The following is a 23909-nucleotide window of genomic DNA, read 5'->3' on the forward strand; positions in this document are numbered from 1 at the left end:
ACAAGGATACATTTGTCTTAGGATTTAGCTCTAATTGTGGAATCATGTTTCTCCTTTCATGCTACTATATTTGAATAATTTTATTTCTGTTATTAAATAGAAATAGTAATGTTGATGGTAATTCAAAAGTAAATAAAATCATTTTAAGTGATCACAAGGGAAAAACAGTGAAGGTTGGGTTTGTTCATATCCATTTTAGAGTTCTAGTGATGAAAATATTAGTTATAATATCATATTAGTTCTAGCATTATTATATTTTCCCATGTTTAAGGAAGAAACTTCCTTTGAGATAAAGATGTCAGCAGTAATAAACAGGTAAAAACTTGCAAATAGGTATGTATTTTATTGCAAAGACAGTAAGTTAAGCAACTAATCTCACAGTCCAGTCCTACTCCAAAATACCTTTATAATTTCTAACACATTTATTATTGACATTCAGATACATTTAGTAAAACAACAGTAACAACAAAACATTTCTTAGTTTAATTGTCTAGCTCTACTTGGAATAATGAGACTACATCAAGACATCAAGAAGTAAAGACTGTAGACAATGCAAAGTAAGGAAGAGTGATATATTAAAAGATTTTTGGAGAGTTTATAGAATTCTAAAAATTCTAAATTTAACAACCACACCAACATACTCTCGTCTTAAAACTGTCAAAGCCCTCAAAGAATAACTAGATTACCAAGTTTTCTTTTCTCTTGCTTGTATTTTTCCATGAATGACTGAGAGACTTAAACATCTCACAATTATATTTCAATGTTTCAAAAGTAGATAAAATCATTTTGTTCTTATTTTAAAATTTAAACGTAGATTATTAAAATGTTATTTCTAACTTTATGTTCATCACAATATTTCAAATATATTTCACAATATTTCGATTATATTTCAAACCATATTTCAAATATTTTCATGAAGTACACAGAATAACTGCTCAAGGGGGAAAAAAGCAATAACTCTGCAGACTAAGGTATAGCAATCTAGTACCTTCTCTGGCACAATAACTTTCTTTACAGAAATGAAAGCAGAAAATAGTGTGACTGGTGTTAATATTAATACCATATGAATTTTCTACAATAAAAGAGAGTTGATTTGCTTTAAATTATATTAATAGTTAAAAGCAGGTATTCAGTGGACTAGAAGAGTAAGTATCCCTTTGATAAGCCCTGTAAGCATTAAATCTTAACTAAAATCATACTGTAAGAAGGTTTAAATGAGTTGTAATATAATTAAGAAGGGAGAAAACAGAAAAAAACTTAGGTTCATCTGGAGCTATAGGGTAAATGTTATCTTTCTAAAATCTGGAAGATCAGAGGAAAGAGAGCTGCATGAATTGGCAACACTATTCTTGCCACAGATAAAATATCCACACAATGTTACTGCAGAAAATTATATTCACTTCAGGTACTAGTCTATGTAATGTTTAAAAAATGTAGGGTTATCAAACTCAAAACATAGGAAATGTTAGTGAACTATTCTGATAATTAAAATAAATGGATTATTAATGAATAATTCTTTTTATGTATCTAAAGTACTTGTGTTTTTTGAAACTAGACTTTTTCCCTTAACATCCACAGAAACAGATAAAAGGTATGGTGGTTCCACATACAAGAAAAGGGCAAAAGTTCATCAATACCGCTTTATAAATTGTAAAACATGTAAAAATTAAAAATGGAGCAAACCTGGCAAAGATCTTATTTTCTCGCTCTCTAAGATCATTAATAGGCTTCCAAATATTTCCACTGTTTTCACAAACATTTTAGCATGTGAAATTAAGACAGAACACTGAAAATGGTATAATTGCTTCAGATTCTTGCATAATTTTCCAGCTCTTCTGCAAAAATGCTTAATTATGCACATGATGATACTTTCACAGGTTTGACTGCCTTTCTTATTATTGTGAGTTTTGCTTAAGCACACTATGGTCTATTTCTTGCATAGCTAATGTTTCCACTGTGCTACTTATATTTGAAATGCACTCTCTAATTTTGATTCCTCCTCCTGGCAATATTATTCTAAATTTATATCACATGTAATTTAGTGTACACCATCTTGATGGCTACCTGTAAACGTTTCCCAAGGTAAATTCTATTGTACCCAAGCAGGACCCCACTTCCTACAAGGTGACTTCTGCAAAGTTCTTTCAAGTTGAAAGACAAAGCAAAATACAAAACAAAAACCTGCCATTAGGCCTGGGCATGTAGTTCTGTGGTTAGGCATGTACTCAGCATGTTGGAGGCCCAGGTTCAATCACGTGTGCCTAAACAAACAAAAACCCTGCCAAATAATAGTCAATTGAAATGATTCATTCACAGTTGATTACTAGTGTTATTTTTACAACTATCTCTTCTCAAAACCCAGTAATGACCTAGCATCATCAAGCACTGAGCATTTTTGTGGCATTTTACATGACATAGGCTTCCATCTGATTTAAAATAGAATCAGGATGGAAACCAATTCATTTCACTGTGAATTGACCAACATCCTCTGAGATCTAAATCACAATTAGCATTGCATAAGGAAGTACAGTATTTTGAATTTGATAAAAATAATTAATATCATAACACGTAATTTTCAACAGAAGATGGGAACCTATGTTATTATTTTAAAGCAATAAGCCTTTTAAAACCACATCTAACTAATTTATTGCATAATGTGCATTTTTAAACATTTCTTATTCTGGCAAGAAAAATCTTGAATATCCATTTTTTATCCGTGTATTTATTATATCAACCAACCACTCAACCATATTTGATGTTGGGCTCTCTTGTGTGCCACCAGATCATTGTTACAAATATAGAAGCGAGAAACTGATGCCTTCTTCTATGGAGTGTATTCTAGAGTGGCTTGTAGAAGATGACAATAAGTATAAATATGGTTACTGATATTTCTATAAATCACAAAGTAAGGAGATATGAATGAAACCGAAACAAGCAGTTCAACAGGATTAGATGCAGGTCAATAGATAGACCTTGTGTGCGACTCTGAAAACAGATTCTAGTGTGTTCTTGAATGAAGATGTTACTTTCTTCCTTGCTACTTCTGAACAGAAAGAGCTTAGCAGGTTTGACATATCAGTTTATGAGGTACCAGTGCACATTCTGAGAATGTAAAATACTTTTCCACGTTCCATTCCTGGACCTATGATAAACTAAATAAACTTACTCTACTGCTATAAAAAAAATCTTCCAAATGTTAAAGTCACTTCAAAAGAGACAGAAATGAGAGCTCACAAGCAGATAGTGATAACATTGTCTCTGAATATGTGAGCCTTATATCCTAAGGGATTGAGAGGTGCTGTCTACCCTTGATAAAGGAGCCGATGTCTAACCAGAAGCCCAGCCAGGGAGGACTTGAAGTGTGGATGCATTTTACTGGATACTAGGTGAGAAAAGTATCTTTAGAGAAAAAGAAATGAATTTTTTTTAATTACACAATTTCAGAACCAGGGATCATTAAACAGAAAAGACAGCATCATGGAAAGTGGTCTCAATCAAGTGATATTCTCAGCAGAAGCAAACTCAAAGCCATTTGAGAGACAGCCTGCCAGCAAAGCCACACGGCTATCCAGTGACAGACTCCAAAGGAAGAGGAGCTCATGAGCCTGTGTGACAGCACACATAATCATTCTTACCTAAGATGCCACTCAAGAAATCAGCAAAAGAATTTCCTAAGTGTCAAGATGAAGGAGAATTCAAGTTCATTGTTTTAACCATTAACAGTAGCAATTATAATTATCATCACTAAATAAATAACTAAGTTGAATAAAATTTATATACAGTAAAATGTACAACTTCTAAGTGCTTCGCTTAATATTTTTTGTGGACATACACATTCATTTCTCCCAGTTATTTTCCTAAGAGTTCCCAGTTTCTCTAAGTGTACCTTTGATATATAAATATGTACACATCCTAATCATACTGACTCTATAAATCATAAATACCTACCTGATCCCAATATACATCCAAATAAAGCTATGTTCATCACTCCAAAATTTCCCTGTGCCCATTTCTAACTAATGACTACCTCACTTTTCAGCAGTAACCATTTTCCTTTCCTTGCACCAAAAGTTAGTATGGCCTCATCTTTAACTTCAGAGAAAAGGCATTATATAGTTACATATACTTTATAATGTTTCTTTCACTCAGCATAAGCATTGAAATTCAGTTATACTACTGTATGTATTATTTGATTATTTTAATTACAGACTAATAATCCATTGTAGATGATGCTAAAAAATATTTATTCACACTTGCTTGGTTTGCATATTCTACCACTTGAGCCAAACTTCCAGTCCAACTTTTTGCTGGTTATTTTGAAGATGGAGTTTCTCAGACAGAAAAGCCAGCTGGCTTCAAACCATGATCCTCCAGAACTCAGACTCCTAAGTATCTGGATTACAAGTGTGCACCCAGGTATTATTTCATTCTTTCCTTAAAGGACATATAAGGAATGTTTCCAGTTCCAGTCTGGAGCTATTACGAATATAACTGTTGTGAACATTCTTTATACAAGTGTTTTTGTGAACATACACACTCATTTCTCTTGGATATACACCTAAGAATATCTAGTCAGTTTTCCTAAGAAAAGGTGTTGATCTGATATGTATATATTAATTATGATAGGTTTTGCTTATCTAGAAATTTTTTTTTTTTTTTTTTTTTTTTTTTGCCAGTCCTGGGCCTTGGACTCAGGGCCTGAGCACTGTGCCTGGCTTCCTTTTTGCTCAAGGATAGCACTGTGCCACTTGAGCCACAGCGCCACTTCTGGCCGTTTTCTGTATATGTGGTGCTGGGGAATCGAACCTAGGGCCTCATGTATACGAGGCAGGCACTCTTGCCACTAGGCCATATCCCCAGCCCCATAGAAATTTTTATATTTGAAATTACAAAGGAGTGGAACCTCATACAAGGTACCTTTGTCTTAACATAATGATTTCTGAGGCCCATCATTGTTGTATTTTTAGATCATTCCTTTCTCTTGCTGTACCTGTACAGCTATGAACATATGTATACACCCCCAAGAGAGAAGTAAAACTAATTCATTCAATAACCCTCTTTTTAATCCTCTTAAACTTTGTCTCATTCAGAGAATTTTTAAAATACTAAATTTAACATGTTTCCTAAATTATAACCAAGGTTTCTTATAAAAAAATGACTATAGTTTTCTTTGCAAAGCTAAAGAATATATTGACAGACTACTCAGAAAATACTAAGAAGAAACTCCTAGATATTGTTATACATGTTTCAAATTTATCAGACTTTCAGGGAAGAATTATGATTCTATCAAAGTAACCTATAAATTTGACATCTCTTTAATAAACTGCAAAGTGTAGTACAGTCAATGAATCAATGTTCTAATTAATCATGTGTATTCTCACCTGAGGACTAGTCTACTAAACAAATTATTTATTGCACATCTACATTCTGAGAAAGGCCAGGAATAGATAAAACACACACATACACAGAACTTTCAAGTCATGGGGAGATAAAACTAATGGGCAGAAAAGTCAATTGCATCTCCCCACTTCCTATGTGCTAGGACAATCAGAAGTTCAGGATGCAATGAAAGTCCACTCTCAGGAGAGAGCACTTTAACCCAACTCTTAGGGAGCTGGAATAGATTCCTGGCATAATAACCTCTAGAAACAACCCACGTCCTGAAGGATTCAGTGGAATAATGTGGTATGGAGAGAAATGAAAAGACAGGTGAAGATGTTAACAGTGTTAGGCAAACAGAGCATCTGGAACTGAAAGCTGGGAAGAGAGGGAAGCCTGAGGCTCAGTATGACTGGAGAACAGAATTTAAGGTGGGACAACAGAGATGAGGACAGATAGGTAGAGGCCAGCAAACTCTGTGTCCTATATGAGGTCTTGGAGAATTAGGAATTTATTTTAAAGTGCTAAAAAACCATTGAACAAGACTTAAAGGAAGAAGGTTTCTTACCATCATTCTGCCTACAGTGAACAGAGCAAGGTGGAATAAAACCAAGAGAGCAAAACATGCGGGGGGCGGGGGGGGGGGCGGCAAAGCAGGCGAAATCTAGTGTGGTTGTAGAAGTTAGAGACATTGGTGGTCCTGGGTGACCATAGCAGTAGAAGTGTACTAAAAATCAAAGAATCGATATCTCTTTTTGTTCTCGTTTATAAACTGTCTATATACAAATATAAGCTCGATTGTATTTAATTGTCAGCAAGTCAGGCCATCCCTTCTCAAACTTAAGGTAAAGGCCCTACTGGGCCTCAAAAGTAGAGAAGAGCCTTTTGAAAAGCAATAGGGGAAGGTAGTGAACCACCAGCCTGGCGCTGATCTTAGTGCCAGCAGCACAGACAGCAGGAGACGGCCGGCACCTGGTGGGCTGCATCCTCCTACCCGCGCTTACAGCACCCCATCCATCACCAGGATCTTGTCTTGCTACAGGACATTCGTTGTTTCCTGCCATAGCTGATTTTGACATGGGAGTTCTCACTGAAATTTTCATGTGCGTTGCTGTTCCATCAACTTGCAGTTTTCACACATAACAAAGAATTGGACTAGCAAGGTGTTTATCCTGAATGAACTGAAGACAACTCCAGGGCAATATCCCTCTATCTGTTTAAGTAACCGTTGAGCAAGAGATTTCACAATTGGAAATTCTTGAGTTTCTGGAGAAACCGCTGAAAGTAGCAGGCAACACCTAGAAATGATCTCTGTAGATTTCTACTTATTCTGTTACTAAGAGATATCAGCTGGCACTATAGTTCTGAAGGCATAATCACAAAAGAACTTGAATAGAATGTGAATTCATTTTGTCCTTCTTTTCCTCTAAATAAGAGGCTAACAATCTACAACCTGCTACCTGTTTCCATGAGTTTTATGGGAACCTAGTCCCATCTATTTGTTTGTGTTTTATCTATGATTGCTTTTGAATTACAGTAACTGAGGAGTCATTGTCACAGGGACCTTATAGTCTTCAAAACTGAAAATAGGTAATACGGGGCTCTAATAGGAAACTCAGGCCTAGATCTAAGAAGTAAACAACAACAAGAGATACAATATCCTGTTGTCTCAAAGTATTCTAATACGATCTAATACTGAAATCAGAAAAGAATGTTTTTTTAAAAAAACCTCCCTAAAGCTATTTCCCCTATCTTTGCTTCACTCAGATATACAGAACTCGTGGCTGTATGAGAAAGGGGGCCACACTAGAAACTACCCACATGACATCAACAGATGGGAAGGGCTGTCACATTTCTGAAAAAGATCCTGCAAAAGCTGATTAACCTGTTAGAAAACCATTTAAGGCAGATCCGATCTGCCAGCTTGCACTGACAGTCTCAGATTTAAGAGGATATAGATAGCTGGGGAATGTTTCATGAGACAGTTAAAAGAAACTCAGACCTGAATTCTAGGAGAAAGTGCAGGCTCACCCACACTTCCAGCAGTCATTAGCAATGTCAGTGCCTCCCCATCCCCAGTGCCTGCCCCAAACACAAAACAGGCAAACAGGTGCATGTTTTGACAGAACAGCAATGCACCATAGTAGCATCCTGACCGCCCAGAGCAGCCTTTCTTCTTTCAGCAGAAAAACGTTGGTGCCACTCCTTGTACATGGGGAATGCAGGTACCTGCTTTAATAACTCAGGTCAGGAAGTGGCAAATCCATCTTAATTTCCACCTCAAAAAGAATCACCCAGCACTGTTTTAAATGCGCCCAGCACTGATCCCCCTGGGTATTTTCTGAGGCACTTGTGGAAATCTTTATTTGTTTCACAACCCATACAGAATGAAAAGCATCCAAGTCAAATACCTGTTTTCCCTTCTATCTTCCCCTGCTCAGTTGGCCTTCCAGGGCCAGCCTAGCATGAAGTACAGAATATTGATTGGGAAAGCACTGCAGAGTCTTTGTAGAGCTGGAAAAATTATCATCCATTGAAAATTCTTTTGTTTCCTACATATAGTAATGATAGCTTTGTAATTTCTAGAGTATGGTCTGAGGAATTAATGACTATAACCCTCCCTGGGTCTTTTTTCTCAGTCTCACTTCCCACAAACAGAGTCTTGGGGTGCCATGTCATGTGTGAAACAATGACCCATTCCCCACAGGCTCTATTTCTTCCTCCCTTAATCTCAGACTCTGCCATTCATTTTTACCTCTGACAGTAAAAACCCTAGAACGAGGTTGTCACAAAAAGGATTATCTTTCAGATCAATGGTGAAATTGATTCCAAACTCCACTATTTATCAGCCTGCAGCAAAAGTGCAACTGGTTACAAAATATGTCTTCTCCTTCAAATGCTATGTTCAGTTTACCTGGCAACATTTCACTTCACCCTCCATGAAAGCAATACCAAGGCCTTTCACTCATTCTTAGTCACTTGCCACATCAATTCTCTTTATCTGAGCAAGTATTCAGCTTTAGGATCTATATTCCAATATTACTTGAATATACTTCATAAAGTATAGATCACTTACCGCAAATGATCTTTTGAAAGTCTTTTATAGGTGATACACAATCCTCTCCTTCCAAGGTAACATATCAGATAGCCATTTTCAGTTATATTTTCTAACTCTGAGAATGAAGGCTAAAATACAGAGTAAGTGGCAAGTTCCACGGGGGAAGAAGGGGAGCTAACCTACTTCCGTCCTACTTCTTGCTATAGTGTGTATTTTCTCCATCTTTTTGTTGTTGTTGTTGTTTTGTTTGTTTGTTTGTTTCTGCTAGTCCTAGAGCTTGAACTCAGGAGCTAGGCACTGTCCGTGAGCTTATTTTTGCTCAAGGTTAGCACTATTCTACTTGAGCCACAACACCATTTCCAGCATTTTCTGTATATATGGTACTGAGGAATCAAACCCAGGGCTTCATGCATGCTAGGCAAGCACTCTACCACCAAGCCACCTTCCTAGCTCTCCATCTAGTTCTTTTACCCCAAAACTGGAGAAGGACTTTACTCAAATTACTGACAACTATATTCAACTGTGTCATTTTAAGTAGGTAATGCAATAGTGTTTCATAAACACAAAGTATGTATTACAGGACTAAGAAACCTAAAATTGACCTTGGAGTCAATTAAATAAACTATAAACTCCAATTTTCATTACCATTTAAAAGCTTAAAATACTGAAGGGAATTGTGTAATTGACTAATATTGATGTAATTCATATAAAAAGTGAGTTGCTGCAGGCTGCAAATAAGACCTAGTGGTAGAGTGCTTGCCTCACATACATAAAGCAGTGGTTTCGATTCCTCTGCACCACATATATAGAAACAGCCAGAAGTGGAGCTGTGGCTCAAGTGGTAGAGTGCTAGCCTTGCACAAAAAGAAGCCAGGGACAGTGCTCAGGCCCTGTTCAAGCCCCAGGACTGGCAAAAAAAAAAGAGGGGGGGAGTTGCAAAAGATACAATTTATTTTAAAATAACTTTAATGTTACATGTGTGGAAAAGTGTTCTTTGAATAAGAAATATTTATTTATGAATACACATACATATGTAGAGTACTAGAGCAATGATTTATTATACCCTAACAGCAAATAAATAAATAGAAAGAAAACAAATGTCAAGATGATATATTTATATCATACAGCCCTATACAAACATTTTACAATGTCTAATACAGATATCTTAAGTTTCTTAAACCAGAAACAAATGTAAACCAAAAACTGGCAATGGCTTATTTTTTAAACATTCATATTTAAGCCTATTGATATATGTTCTCAAAAATATATATGTAGTGGTAAAAAATGTACAGAAATATGCTAGTGAATTCAAATGTGTAGATTCAAAGGTTAGTGTGAAAATTAGATTCCAGGGCCATCAAGCAAGATCAGATTTGCATTTAGAAAAATCAATTTACCTACAAAGTAAAGCCTATTCGGAGAAGAATCAGAATAGATGTGGATCAAATTGTTGGTAGATTAACCACTGTATTATGTATTGACTCTCAGAAGATGGTTGGCTAGACTACAGGTAGTAATGGGTAAGATGCCAATTTCACGAATAGAAGGTAAAATGGCTGACTTGGTGATGGATTTGATCTTAAGGTAAGGAAGAGAGAAGATACATGGCAGGCTTCTCAGTTAAGAAGGTAAACAAAATAGCACTTATTACAATAGAAACATGGGAAGAGGACCCAGATTAAAAGTTGGTCGGTAGATTAAATCCTGAGTTTAGTCATATGTAGGCTGTAGGATCTGGCCACCTTTGAGACACCTCCTAGATAATGTGAGTTTGAAGTAGAGAATCACCTGTGAAGTCTTTGCATATAGACAATGACATGGTAGAGAGAGACCATACAGTGATTTACAGAGAAGACAGAAAAACGATAGCACAATTTATGTCACGGAAGTTTAAGGATATGAGTGGTATCACATGCTGCTAAAATGACATTATTAATTTTAGCAAGCACTAATACTAGAGAAAGATATGTTTATAAAATACAGAAGTACAGAATGAAAACAGAGCAAGGGAAACCAAAAACAGAACCCATCTCAGAAGTTTTACTATCAAAGTGAGGAGACATAGAAGAAGGAACAGCTACAAAGGCAGCCAAGGTCACAGGATGGAATTCTTTTCTGTTGCTGTTTTTTTCTTTGTCAGTCATGGGGCTTGAACTCAGGGCCTGGGCACTGTGCTTAAGCTTTTCAGTTCAAGGCTACCACTCTACCATTTTGAGCCACAACTCTATTTCTGGTTTTCTGGTGGTTAACTGGAGAAAAGAGATTCATAAATATTCCTGCTCAGGCTGGCTTTGAACCATGATCTTCACATCTCAGCTTCTTGAATAGCTAGTATTACAGGCATAAGCCACTGGCACCTGGGGAGCCTAGCCTTATGAAACTCCCAAAAGATAGAAAACTACCAAGGTAGCAGCCCAGAGCAGCCAACATCAGCCTGGGTCATTAGGTCTACAAACCACAGTGGTTTCTAGCATTCCCTGGACCAAGTCCTTGCAGACTTGAAAAGCTGCTCAGATAACTGGGATGACACTGCACATTTCATTCAAAAACTAGACAGAAAAGAATTTCTTTAATAATAAATTCATACAATGTGTATTTAGGAGAAGACGTTATGGTATTTAAAAGGTAAAAGGACTTACTTTGGGTGTTAAATTTACTCCCGTGGTTATGATTTTTCCATTGTTCAAAAATACAAATTCCACTAACAATATTGCCAAATTGGCTATGCTTTGACCTCAGATAGCCTTTCTTTTCCAATGCTCTCACCACAAAAATCAACATTTCAGCCAAGCTTTAATGTGAACTTTAGAAACATATGAATTCCTTATCTCTTTCCTATATATGTCATTCTTATTACATAAATACCTGAAACACATATCAACATGCTAATCAAAATAAAAGTAACAAGATCTAATAATTTGACATTTATAGAAATATTATTTTTGTATAATCTATTTCAGTTATTATCAGTCATTTGGTTAATATCCTAAGAGAATCAATGGTAGACAGCCATACATTTTGAAGTTACATATTCTTGAATATATGATCACAGAAAACAAAATATGTCTACTTATAAGCAATTATGTGGATATTATCTGAAATAAAAGTAATTGAAACTACATTTTTTCATCAAGGTATCCTGAAAATTCTTACCAATTTTTTCCCAAAACAATTTAAGATGAATAAAATAGATGAAGAGGAAGAAAGGGAAGTGTTAATAAGTAAAACCAAAGTTTACACTCTCTAAGCACTTACTCTGAGTCAGAAACTATTCTAAATGCATTACTCATATGAATTCATTTGTTTCTCACATACTCCATTCTCTTGGACCTTCTTTTGTCCCCATTTAGTGATGATGAAGCTGAGATGAGGAGTGGTGAGATGGACTTTAGGTAGTCTGCTTCCAAAAGATAGGTTTTTATCTATACACCATTTTATTTGTAAGCATAACTGTAGAAAATTTACTAATACATCTATGTTGAGTGTGCTACTGTGATACTTACATATGACTATGTCAAACATGGAAGTAACAAATCTGGCTATATTCTTTATCAATTTGCAGATTGTAGATTAACAAATAACTTTAAGCTATAAAGCAATTTATGCAAAAACGAAAGATTTCTTGTGGTACAGTTGTAACCATGGCAACAAGGCAACCTGGCATATAAAGTGGAAAGTATCCTAAGGTATTTGATGTCCTCACAAAAGCTTTCTCTCAGCTTATAAGAAAGATACTATCTAACTAGTAACTGCAAACTAGTAATAAAATTTCATAAAAGATTATATTGCCACCTAGATTAACAATATTTAAGCACAAATATTTCCAAAATAACAAGTTTCATCTAAATATCTTCCCCCAAAATCTCTTCATTTGCTAAAGATTGTATACTAAATCTTGAATAAAGCAACACTTTACATAAATCATTATGTGTACATAGGTTCCAAGACAAAAAGTACATAATTAGTTTAAAGTGGAATCATACCATATTTATCCTACATAAATACAAAGTATATATACATATTTAATATTGGATGTGGTCATAATTATCTTTAGATAATATTTATTTTTAATAAATCAAAATTTATTTGAAAGAGAAACCCTCACTGCAGAAATAATGTGATAAATCCTTTTTTTTAAACCCATTGGCAAAAGAACTACAAAATTGCTAGAGCAAATAAATATTATTTAAAGACTGCAAGTATTGTATTCAGAATTAATTAAGAAACATTAAGGCAGCATCAGCTTTTGCTACAGGGCTTATCTAGCCCTCTCCTCCTAAATGCATATCAGTGACATGAATAAATTAAAATAGCTTATTGCTTTTCACTATTTGGATAATACAATAGGAATATAAAATTTAAATGGTTCAGTATAATGAATTGATCTTATCAAGCTGAAGTTTAATAGAAATAACTGGGCTTGAGTTTCAAAAGACAAACAAGCTCTACAAGTAGGAGAACTAGAGATTTGATGTAAACTGACAATGGTGTTCATAGAAATCAATGGGGCATGTCCACTGGACGAATAAATATCATCTTAGGTGTTGTGGCTAAGTAACACTTGAAAGAAACAGGCAGATAACCTGCCTGAGATACCATATAACACCCCAAGTACCCAGGCACTACACTTCAAGTACCCATGAACTGAATGATATTTGAGGGAAACTACAGGATGATGATAAAATGTTAAAGTTATCTCACATGGGGGAGCATGACACGTTGAGAAAGGGCTGGCTACATCAGAGGCAAACCAAGTTCCGTGAGATTAGGGCTGGTGAATTTTTTTTTTCCAGTCCCGGGGCTTGAACTCAGGGCCTGGGCACTGTCCCTGTGCTTCTTTTGCTCAAGGCTAGCACTCTACCACGTGAGCCAAAATGCCACTTCCAGCTTTTTCTGTGTATGTGGTACTGAAGAATCGAACCTGGGGCTTTATGCATGGTAGGCAAACACTACCACTAAGCCACATTCCCAGCTTGACAACTTACTTTTGTCACCAATACTAAGTATGTGCCACGTCCACAGTAAATGTTTCTGGTATAAATGGGTAGATTTGTGTATTTAAATGTACAGCTCAGATACTCAGAAATGACAAGACTATGAAAATCCTCAATTATCTTAAGTGTATATTAAAGAAAGTTTACAAATTATTGTTTGACCTACAGAACAAACTGACACCAAAAGTGGGGAAGCCATAGGAAAATCAATGACAATGCCAAGGACATCCACTGTGATTTTTTAGAGTCCTCCTAGACGGACAATCTAGATTCTTCATCCTGGATAGAGTCAAGCCAAATAAGGGTTTTAGTATGCTGACATGGTGGAAAACAGGAAACTCAAGGGCAGACGAGGGCACCTATTCTGATTTTTTTTTTTTTTTTTGCCAGTCCTGGGCCTTGGACTCAGGGCCTGAGCACTGTCCCTGGCTTCTTTTTGCTCAAGGCTAGCATTCTGCCACTTGAGCCACAGCGCCACTTCTGGCCATTTTCTGTATATGTGGTGCTGGGGAATCGAACCCAGGGCTTCATGTATATGAGGCAAGCTCTCTTGCCACTAGGCCATATTCCCAGCCCCATATTCTGATTTCTGTTCTCAGTGAAGATGTGACTCATGGTTCTAGTCACCCGTGCTTATGAATGCTTTTTAATTGGAAGCCATGACCCTTAAAGCAGGTTCTTCCAGGATGGTGGTGGAAGGCTGAGGCTGCTCTCTAGACGCTCTCACCAGCACAGACTGCCTGACTTCCTGGAGCCCGCTGGGATGGATGGGGCATGCATGGAGACTTCATGCAGAGCACTATGTCTGCTTCTGGTCAATGGACAGTCACTTTGCTTTTACATAACTGATTACCCACTGCATTACACACGGGTCTACTTCCCAGTCTCTTCTCACCAAGTTTAAATTTCTTAAATGACTAAGAAGATTATTACTTAACCCAGCCTATAAGGGAGGTATTAGCATTATTTTCAGTTTTTAGACAAGAAAATAAGATTACCAATGTAAAGATCACTTCTTCAAGGTCTCATAGTTTGTTGGGTTTGGACTAAATCACAGGAATGAGCAGATTCAAAGTAACATGGTGATCAGTTATAATGCTTTCTCCTAAAAGTTGAGAGAAAAGAGAGGAGATACAAGAATGGAAGGTATATATGGACAGACAGAAACACAGACACAGAAAGATATGGAGAGACAGAGATACAGACAAAATATACTGTAGATTTGGGCTGGGGATATAGCCTAGTGGCAAGAGTGCCTGCCTCAGATACACGAGGCCCTAGGTTCGAGTCCCCAGCACCACATATACAGAAAACGGCCAGAAGCGGCGCTGTGGCTCAAGTGGCAGAGTGCTAGCCTTGAGCGGGAAGAAGCCAGGGACAGTGCTCAGGCCCTGAGTCCAAGGCCCAGGACTGGCCAAAAAAAACAAACAAACAAACAAATATACTGTAGATTTAACCACATAAATGAAGAAAATTTATCTTTTAAGGAACAGAGAATACATAAATAATTGAATCATTGAAGCAAATTTAAGTAATTCCCAATGGGAAAATATTCAATCTTTTTTTTTTTTTGCCAGTCATAGAACTTGAACTCAGGGCCTGCATGCTGTCTCTGAGCCTCTTTATGTTCAGGTTAGTGCTCTTCCACTTGAGCCACAGAACCACTTCCAGCTTTTTCTGAATAGTAAGAGTTTCACAGACTTTCCTGCCTGGACTGCCTTAGTGTTCAAAACACAAGGTGATTATCTAGTCATAAAGATTTGTTTGCAGAAATGCTAAAGAAGGAAAAGCATCACAGAACTACCATAGTCAATACCTGAAAAATAAATTATGTATATTATTTAGCAGGTCATATAACTTCTTCAATATTTTTAATATGCAAAAAAAATTTACTAACAAATGGTCAAGAGCCTAAATGAACACATAATGATTCCCAGCATTATTTGGAAGACTAGAAAGCATACAAGTAATGAGAAGAAACATGTAGGACAGGATAGCCTTGTCATGGGCTGACCTCTGCCCTATAAGATACTTAGCTGACTTCCTAATTCTGTTCACTGGATGCCACCATCACCCCTCAGAATAACAATCACAAACGTCACCACACATTGTCAGTGACCTCTAGGAACAAAATTGACCCTGGCCAGAAAGAGGTTAAAAAGGATCATGTAATATTTAGGCATATGTGGTATATATTTTGTTTTTACAAAACCAGATACTAAGGGCACAATTTCATAATCTACTTTTCAACTGATCCATGTACTGTGTATCTTCTCAGGCCAATAGATACATATTTTCAGTGTGTTCTTAGTTGCTGTGTGAGTAATTCTCAGATTTGAAGTTAGCAGAACTCTTGAAATAATTTTTTTAAGATTTCTGATTTATATTCTGTAAATTATATTTTTTATTTTAATGTATAATCTATTGGATTTGTGGATGCCAAAGGATTCTGACATTATTACTTCTTTGTCTGCCTATAACTTTATACACACACTACATATAAACAAATAGGAGTACACATACATACACTGCATAACATATACACATTGTACTTGTGTGTGCATAAAAGTTTAAATCTCTGAATATATTCATAATGTGCCTTTAAATATTGTACATTAAATATGAAAATGCATAAATTTTGAGAATAAATGTGAGGGAAGACCTTTGCTGTAGGAATAAAAGGGATTTCATCTAAATAAAATGAATGCCTTTGAGGGACAAGTTAGGCACAAACCTCGCTGGGATAGGCCACATATGAAACCTGAACATCAAGTGCTTAAAATCTACAATATCCTGCCTTTTAGATTTGTAAACTGTGATTAATTTCCAAAAGACAACTAGCACAAAAAGAGCCATACACATGTTTCAGATGGTTTTGCCATTGTTTGCATGAAAATCAAAGCTTTTAAAAAATTTCAGGCAATGCTCCACAAACATAATTAACAATTATTAAAGGTCACTCCATTTCTGTGCAATGGGAATATAGTCCAGATATGTCCATGGTGGCTTTTTGCTTTATTTTCACCAATTAACAAACTATCAGATATGACAGTAATTATACACCTCAGCTGGAAGGAAATCATTATGTTTTAATGAGATGATTAAAAACAAAAAAGTGTGCTTCTTGATAAAAATTAGAAAATGCTTTTTAAAAAAACAATAGTATATTTTATATTGTCCTCAGCTTCATCATGCTTTTTTTTCCCCCCCTGAGGTCAGTAGATCATCTGACTACATTAACAAGATACTGATCGGTTGAAAAGTTGGTTCTATCCCCTCCATGCCCCACCCCCTGCCTACCCATCCCAAATACCCATCAGCATGACTTGGTCAGAACTCGGCTCAGAGCCAGAGGTCAGGGTGACCTAGGGTGGAGAAGTTAGGGGCAATGGGGGTGTGGCTGTCATGATGCTGAGGTTTCTCTCCCTGCTGCGGGTTGGGCAGGAAGAGGGCTGCTGCTGGATGGCTGCCGGCTGTGGGAAGAGACGTTCAGGGCCTGCCCACTGCCCCGGAACAAGACCACTCCCACTAAGGTAAGTCTGCTCTCCAACAAGAGGGAAACAAAGGTAATGACTCCAACCCCCAGCCCCACAGACAAGGCAGGTAGGAGAGCAATAGAAAAGGGCAAGTGGAAAGAGCAGAAGATCATATATATATATATAATATGTGTGTGTGTGTGTGTGTGTGTGTGTGTGTGCGTGTGGCAAGTGTCTGTACAGAAAGGTACAGGTGGAATCACTCCCCCCCACCCCCAGGTCAAAGTTAAGAAGAGAAATCATAGACCCTCCCCTGCCCCCAACTGTGGTCAGAATGGATTCCGGTTGGGTGGTCCAGGCTGAGGAGTGGGGGCAGTGACAGGCTAGAAAATAAGTTTGGTATAATGCCTTTAAAAAGATATATTACTCTGTAGCCAGATCATGTAGCACCACTCATGTATTCTGATAAGTTAAGTATTTTAGGTCAGATAACCCTTTCAAGATGCTAGTAAGTTACTTTAAATGTTTGTGAAAGGGAAACCTAGTCTCCATTACTGGCAGTCTTCTCTTTAAAGAAAAACTTCCCCCTTATTTTTTTCCTTTTGAATCATATATGTATTTACAAATATGCCCAATTGACCACTCCATACCTATATACACACACACACACACACACACACACACACACACATGAAGGCTTAAAAATATTCAAAAGGACGATTATTAAATTACTTTTAGTTAAAAATTTTTTTTAATGAATCAACTATAGGCTTGGATGTACTTCTTTCGAGAATGTTTACTAGTGCTTTTTTGACACGGGGCGTTCTGGTCACCACATAAAGTTGATGATAAATCTACAACGGTGCATTTTACACTCAGGTTCTGTAACAGCTATAGCCCAGGCCACCAACCCCAAATTTAACCTATTCCACGTTTCAACTTCGGTTACACAGATTACTTTGGGCCTGCAGATCTAACTATGAACAACTTCTGTTATATAGCTTATATACCATGTGATAAGAAAAACTTCAATTATTGTTATATTGAGTACTTGAGGCCTTCATACAGATCTATGGACACTCCCAACACACAAGTTCAGGAACCGGTTCAAGTACACAGCATATCTAATGTGTACAGCATTCCAGCCAGATTAAATGTCTTCTGGGGATGAGGGTGTTAGAGTTTTGCTAAGCACTTAATTGTTTAGCGACCTGTATGCATTGATACTCATCTTCCCCTGATAATATACTCTCTGCAAAGTTTTGATTTTGCGGGGGTGCTTTCTTTGGTGACAATTCTGGGCTTGAACTGAGGGCCACAATGTTGTCTCTGAGCTTTACTGCTCACGACTACCACTCTATCACTTGAGCCACAGCTCCACCACTGGCATTTGTGGTTAATTGGAGATAAAGAGTTTCATGGACTTTCCTGCCTGGAATGGCTTTCAAACTGTGATCTTCAGATCTCAGCTTCCTGAGTAGATAGGATTACAGGCTTGAACCACTGATGCCCAGCTCACTACGTAGTTTTAAAACTAGAATGGTATCTTTCTTACATTATTAAGATGAAGTGGTACATAGCCAAACATATCTGAGCAATGGTATGTCTTTTCTTGCTATCTCCTATCAATCAATTTATCTGTATAGCACAAAACTGCCATTTCTCTGAATTGGAGCTGGAGAACATATACATTATGTAACAGCATTTTTCTTTTGCTATGCTTTGAAATAGGAAGGGAGGTTCTTTCAAAGCCAAAAACAGCAGAAATAAGACTTTTAAGTGAAACTCCTAGGAAGATAGAATTCTCACTCTTAAAAAAAGTTTATTCCATAAGGGTTACATTTATTTTCTGAAATTATTAAGTTGCATTAATCAGGTAACTGTGTAAGATTAAACAGTAAGAAAACAGTATATGGAAGGGACCTGCCTAGAATATTTGCATGATATTTTAATTAGTTCTTTGAAAAAGTGCTGGAATTGGGCTGGGGATATGGCCTAGTGGCAAGAGTGCCTGCCTCATATACATGAGTCCCTGGGTTCAATTCCCCAGCACCACATATACAGAAAATGGCCAGGAGGGGCGCTGTGGCTCAAGTGGTAGAGTGCTAGCCTTGAGCAAAAAAGAAGCCAGGGACAGTGCTCAGGCCCAGAGTCCAAGCCCCAGGACTGGCCAGAAAAAAAAAAGTGCTGGAATTATGTTACATTTTAATTACCAAATAATTATTGTATATACTTATGGGGTACAATTGATGTGTATGTGTGTATATATGTATGTATATGTATATCTCAGTAAGATTAAATTAACATATCCATCACCTCACCTCTTTATGGTGAGAATGTTTAAAACCTACCCTTTCAGCAACTGTGAAATATACACTATCATAACTATTGTTCACATGCTCTATAACAGATCTCTCACACATTTACCCTATAACTAGAAGTTGTGCCCTTTGACCTCTGGAACCATTATTCTCCATTTCCTTGAGTCAGATTTTTAGACAGATAATAATACTTCACAAAGACTATGCAGTAGGTGTCTTATGCCTGACTTATTTCACCTAACATGATTCTCAGCTTAAAAATTTTTTGATGATCCATGGTGAAACATAAGATCATAGTAGTAATAAATTAATATCAGTATTACAAGAAGAAATACTGCCTAAAACTTACTGAGCACATTCTATAAACAGGCAATGATATACTGTAGAAAGCCATTATCAGTATTTATTAATCACAAGGAATTTGAGGCACAGAAATTAGAATGCATTTCCAATGGTATCATTAATGGTATCATTAATTAGTAGTAGACTCCAGCATCATTCTTTAGGGTCTTCATGAGTTAAGGTACATAAAACTAAAATACTGTTTTATTCCTTTTTATGCCTATGAACCAAAAATTATTTAAAAAAACTTTTTATAGAGCCCATTTCAGGATAGGAATGATAGAAAATCACTAGATACTGTAATTTTATATCTGAAGGAGAGGATCTTACAAAGAGCATGTTTAGTTTCACCAAGGCCAGGGAAGTGGTGAGTTAACCTGACAACTGAAAAAACCCACCAGAGACTGAGTCAGCCAGAAATAAGCACCTCATTTCAGCACTACTCAACCATGCTGCCAACGCTTTTGGACATTGCTTTTACATCCAATAGTGTGCTTTTTAATCATTGATGAGTTAATTTACAATAATCAAATACTTTATGTATTTGTATAACTGTGTGGGAAGCCCTAGCACATAACCCCCTTAGCGAGGTAGGCAGAACCAAATCTACTCCTGTGTGCTCAGGAAAGCAAAGGTTCTTTGTGAGTAAGCTCTGAATCTAAATAAGCCTGTGTCCAAAAAGAATTTTATTGCAGACTGATAATCCCTTAGGTTTATAATAAAAATGCTGACATAGCTTCAGCTACAGCATAACAAATGCAAGGCTATAATGTTTGCCTGTCAGAATTCCTATTTATTTTCAATGTCCTAACAGATGTGCTTTACTGCCTTTAAATTCCCCCCAAAAGTTAATTGCTTGTCTATCAAAAAGATAAACATCTTGTTTTAAGCTTTGGGGATATTACATGTGGGGAGAAAAACCAATACTCTAGCAATGCATTGTGTCCAAAATTCATTTGAAGTAAGAAAGCCATACTCTCTCAAGGCATTAGAAAGCTAAGAGGAAAAAAAATCCAGCCAGCTCACCCCAAGCCCTTAAAAAGCTCTCTCGGTATAGTAACACTACTATATATATAAAATGCATTTAAATTTTATTATACCAGTAAGGCTTGACTTACGACTACATAAATAACTATAACATATTTACAAAACAAACTTTGAAATGAAGGTGACATTCTTTCAGACATTTGGAACTATGCTTTAAGCAAAATTTTGACTTTTATTGTACCTAGTTCAATATTTCTCAAATTACAAATCTCAACCCATTTCTAGGTTGTAGACACAGTTTACTCTGAATAAAACACACTAAATCAAATAGAAAGTACAAGAATATGTGCATAAAGGTAAGTACCATTTTATGAAACTTTTCTGTCAGGTAAACACATGTACAGTATATTGGATTTTGATAGAAAATGAATTTCTTTACTGTGATATACTGTCAAAAATCTTGCAAACCCTGATCCTAAGAAAGTTCTTCATTTTATAGGTTAGAAAACAAACCCAATGTATTTTTCCATGTTCTAAATTTATACTGAATATAGTCTAAAACAGAGCCCAACTACAATTCTTTGTCAATCCCCTGATCATATTTATATTATGATGGCATGCTCTTTGACTGTGAACCTGAATCCTATACCATAATTTTCATATACTTCAATTTAATTTTTTCAGCATATTACTCTATCATGTTATAGGACAGATATTTTCTGCAAATGGAGATCGTGATGACCAGCACAGAAGTCTGTAATGTTCTCTATAAATAATATATCTAAAGTATATGAGGGAACATCATGAACCAAGAGATAGTTTCTAAAGAGGTATGTTTTAACAGTGGCTTCATAAAAGCAGAGTTCTTTTAGAAGAAAACTTGTAAAATATGTGCTGTACTCCTATGAAAATCTTATTCTCTACAGAGCTAATTTATATGGAAAACATGAAAATAACTTATAGAATTAACCATTCAAGTGAATTAAGATATCTGAATATAAATCCCATAGCTAATGATTACTATTCAAAATAAAATTATGTCTGTATCATCTGTGTCTTGGTACCTCTTTCAGACAATATATGGATGCATGCAGGTTGGTATCTGTCCACATAAGCACCCGCACTCACACTCAAAAAACACACATCCATCCATCCATATACAATAGGTAAGTAAGTAGGTATAAAATATATCTAAATCAAACTGGTCTTTTATCCTCATTGTCTTGTTGCTTCCTTTATAACTAGTAGTATATGTGATCATGTCCCTATGTTCTCCTCTTTCTTCTAATTATACTATTTCTTAATTAAGACAATAACTAAGTCCCTAGTGATTAGTTCCCAATTTGACTCTAAAAATTAAAACTCAATGGAAGCAACATTTCTAATATGAGTGTCAATAGGCATTGAAAAATCATGTAGTATAATTAGACCCTTGGGGAAAGAATTTTTATCCTAAACTAGTTTTGCTGCCTAGCACAATTTTCAGTTTCATATTTTAGTGGATTTTCTTTACAATCCCTTTTCATTTTCCAAGTTTCCTCTAAGTTCTTTTATACTATTTTACTTATAAACCTAATAAATGCATGAAAAGTAACAAACCACTTTCCCTGTATTTCACATTATTCTTAAAATTCAAAAAGTTTTGCATTATCACAGCATAATAATTTTCTTGTAGACATCTTTATCAATATTTGCATTCCTCTTGAGTGTGATTAAAATTTTAGTATAGGATTTTATATTTGAATTATTTTACTCAGCTCTTGAAGATATTCCTTTGATATCTTCCAGGATACAGTATTGTTTCTGAAAAATATATATGATGTTTACTGGATGATCATACCTTGTAGAAATGTTTTATTCTCATTGGAATATTATAGCTACTTTATTTTGAGAACTTGGAAATGTCATTACAAGACGTCTACCCACAATTCCTTAATATTCAGCCTGCTTGTCAGACTTCTCCACCTGACAGTTGAACACTGTGGTAGATTGAGGGCAATCATAGACTCAGTTTGTGCACATTTGGTACAGTCTTTCTGGTATTCTCTGCAATAATTTGCTCTGTTCCATGGGACAGGAATAGAGAAAACTAAGCAGAGATTTCAAAAATTTCATGTATTAGAAAATGGACTCTTGCTGCTCTTGGGGAATCTACTGCCAGGAGACCAAGCCAAAATTATTAGCAAGGTGGTGAGTAAGGTGAGTAGCTGAAAGACTCTGTCAAAACAACCTCCAAGCCAGCCTGGGGCCTGGGAAGGCACTCACCTGTACCAACTAATAACTTGCAGGTCTTCCACCCACCAGAACCACATGAGTTAGGTGAAAATAACCAGGAGAATAAATCAGCCACCTCACAGACATATAATTTAAAGAAATACTTCCTGCTTAAGCCTTTATTTTATAGTCACATATTGTACAAACTAGGTTAATTCATTAAGAGGATTTATCTTCTAAAAACATGTTATTAAATCATATTTTCTCTTTTGTTATCTTGATAAACGTAAGCTTGCTCAACCATTCTGGACACCAGTATGGAGTTTCCTCAAAAAATTAAACAAGAACTATCTATGATCCAGAAATCCTATTCTTGGGCATTTATCTAAAGAATACAAACAAGGTTACAGTAAAGCCATCAGCACAACCATGTTCACTGCAGCACTATTCACCATAGCCAAGATATAAAATCAGCCCAGATGCCGCTTGGTGCCTCAATGCATAAATGGATCAAGAAAATGTGATATATATGCAATATATATATCATACATATGGTATATCTACATAGTTCATATGTGTGTGCATATATACATGTAAATATGCATATATTCATATATATGTATTTATACATATACATATATTATAGATAGATATCATATATATACATATATGCAATGAAATTTTACTCCTCCATTAGAAAGAATGATATTGTACCATTTATAAAAAAATGGAAAGACTTGTGAAAAATTCCATTAAGTGAAGTAGGACAGATCCAGAGAAACAAAGGTTATATGGTTTCCTTCATTTGTGGTACCTAGAATTTGTTTATAAATCCATAAATAAACACACTGGGTAGTACACAAGGGGTTATTAATGAATTAAGTAAAGTATAATAGACACTGTGGAGAGTCATTTAGATAGACTAGATCGAGGCTCAACCAAATCAACACTAGAAAATGGGGCCAACAGAAGAGGGATACAGGAATGAAGGAGGGAAAGAAGAAAGAAAGCAGCCATTGTATATACCATAAAATTAAGAAAAGGGAAGCGGTAGGTCAAACGGGGATGACAATGTTGCAGGAATAACACTGATCAAGATGCATTGTAGGCTGGGAATGTAGCTTAGCAGTAGAGTGCT

At 36.1% G+C, this 23909-nt stretch overlaps 1 protein-coding gene and 1 long non-coding RNA gene across 2 annotated transcripts in view; one reads left to right on the forward strand and one right to left on the reverse strand.

Annotated features, from left to right (window-relative positions):
* The window catches only part of Prkn (parkin RBR E3 ubiquitin protein ligase), an 884626-nt gene that overhangs the window by 790978 nt on the left and 69739 nt on the right, over positions 1-23909 (reverse strand). The gene's annotated exons all lie outside the window — the stretch shown is intronic.
* LOC125357476 lies at positions 9697-17487 on the forward strand. The gene is made up of 3 exons (XR_007212161.1): positions 9697-9708; positions 10402-10405; positions 17326-17487. It is a non-coding gene; the product is annotated as an uncharacterized LOC125357476 (long non-coding RNA).

The sequence above is a fragment of the Perognathus longimembris genome, chromosome 9 (assembly GCF_023159225.1).
Source record: "Perognathus longimembris pacificus isolate PPM17 chromosome 9, ASM2315922v1, whole genome shotgun sequence".
Taxonomy (NCBI): Eukaryota; Metazoa; Chordata; class Mammalia; order Rodentia; family Heteromyidae; genus Perognathus; species Perognathus longimembris.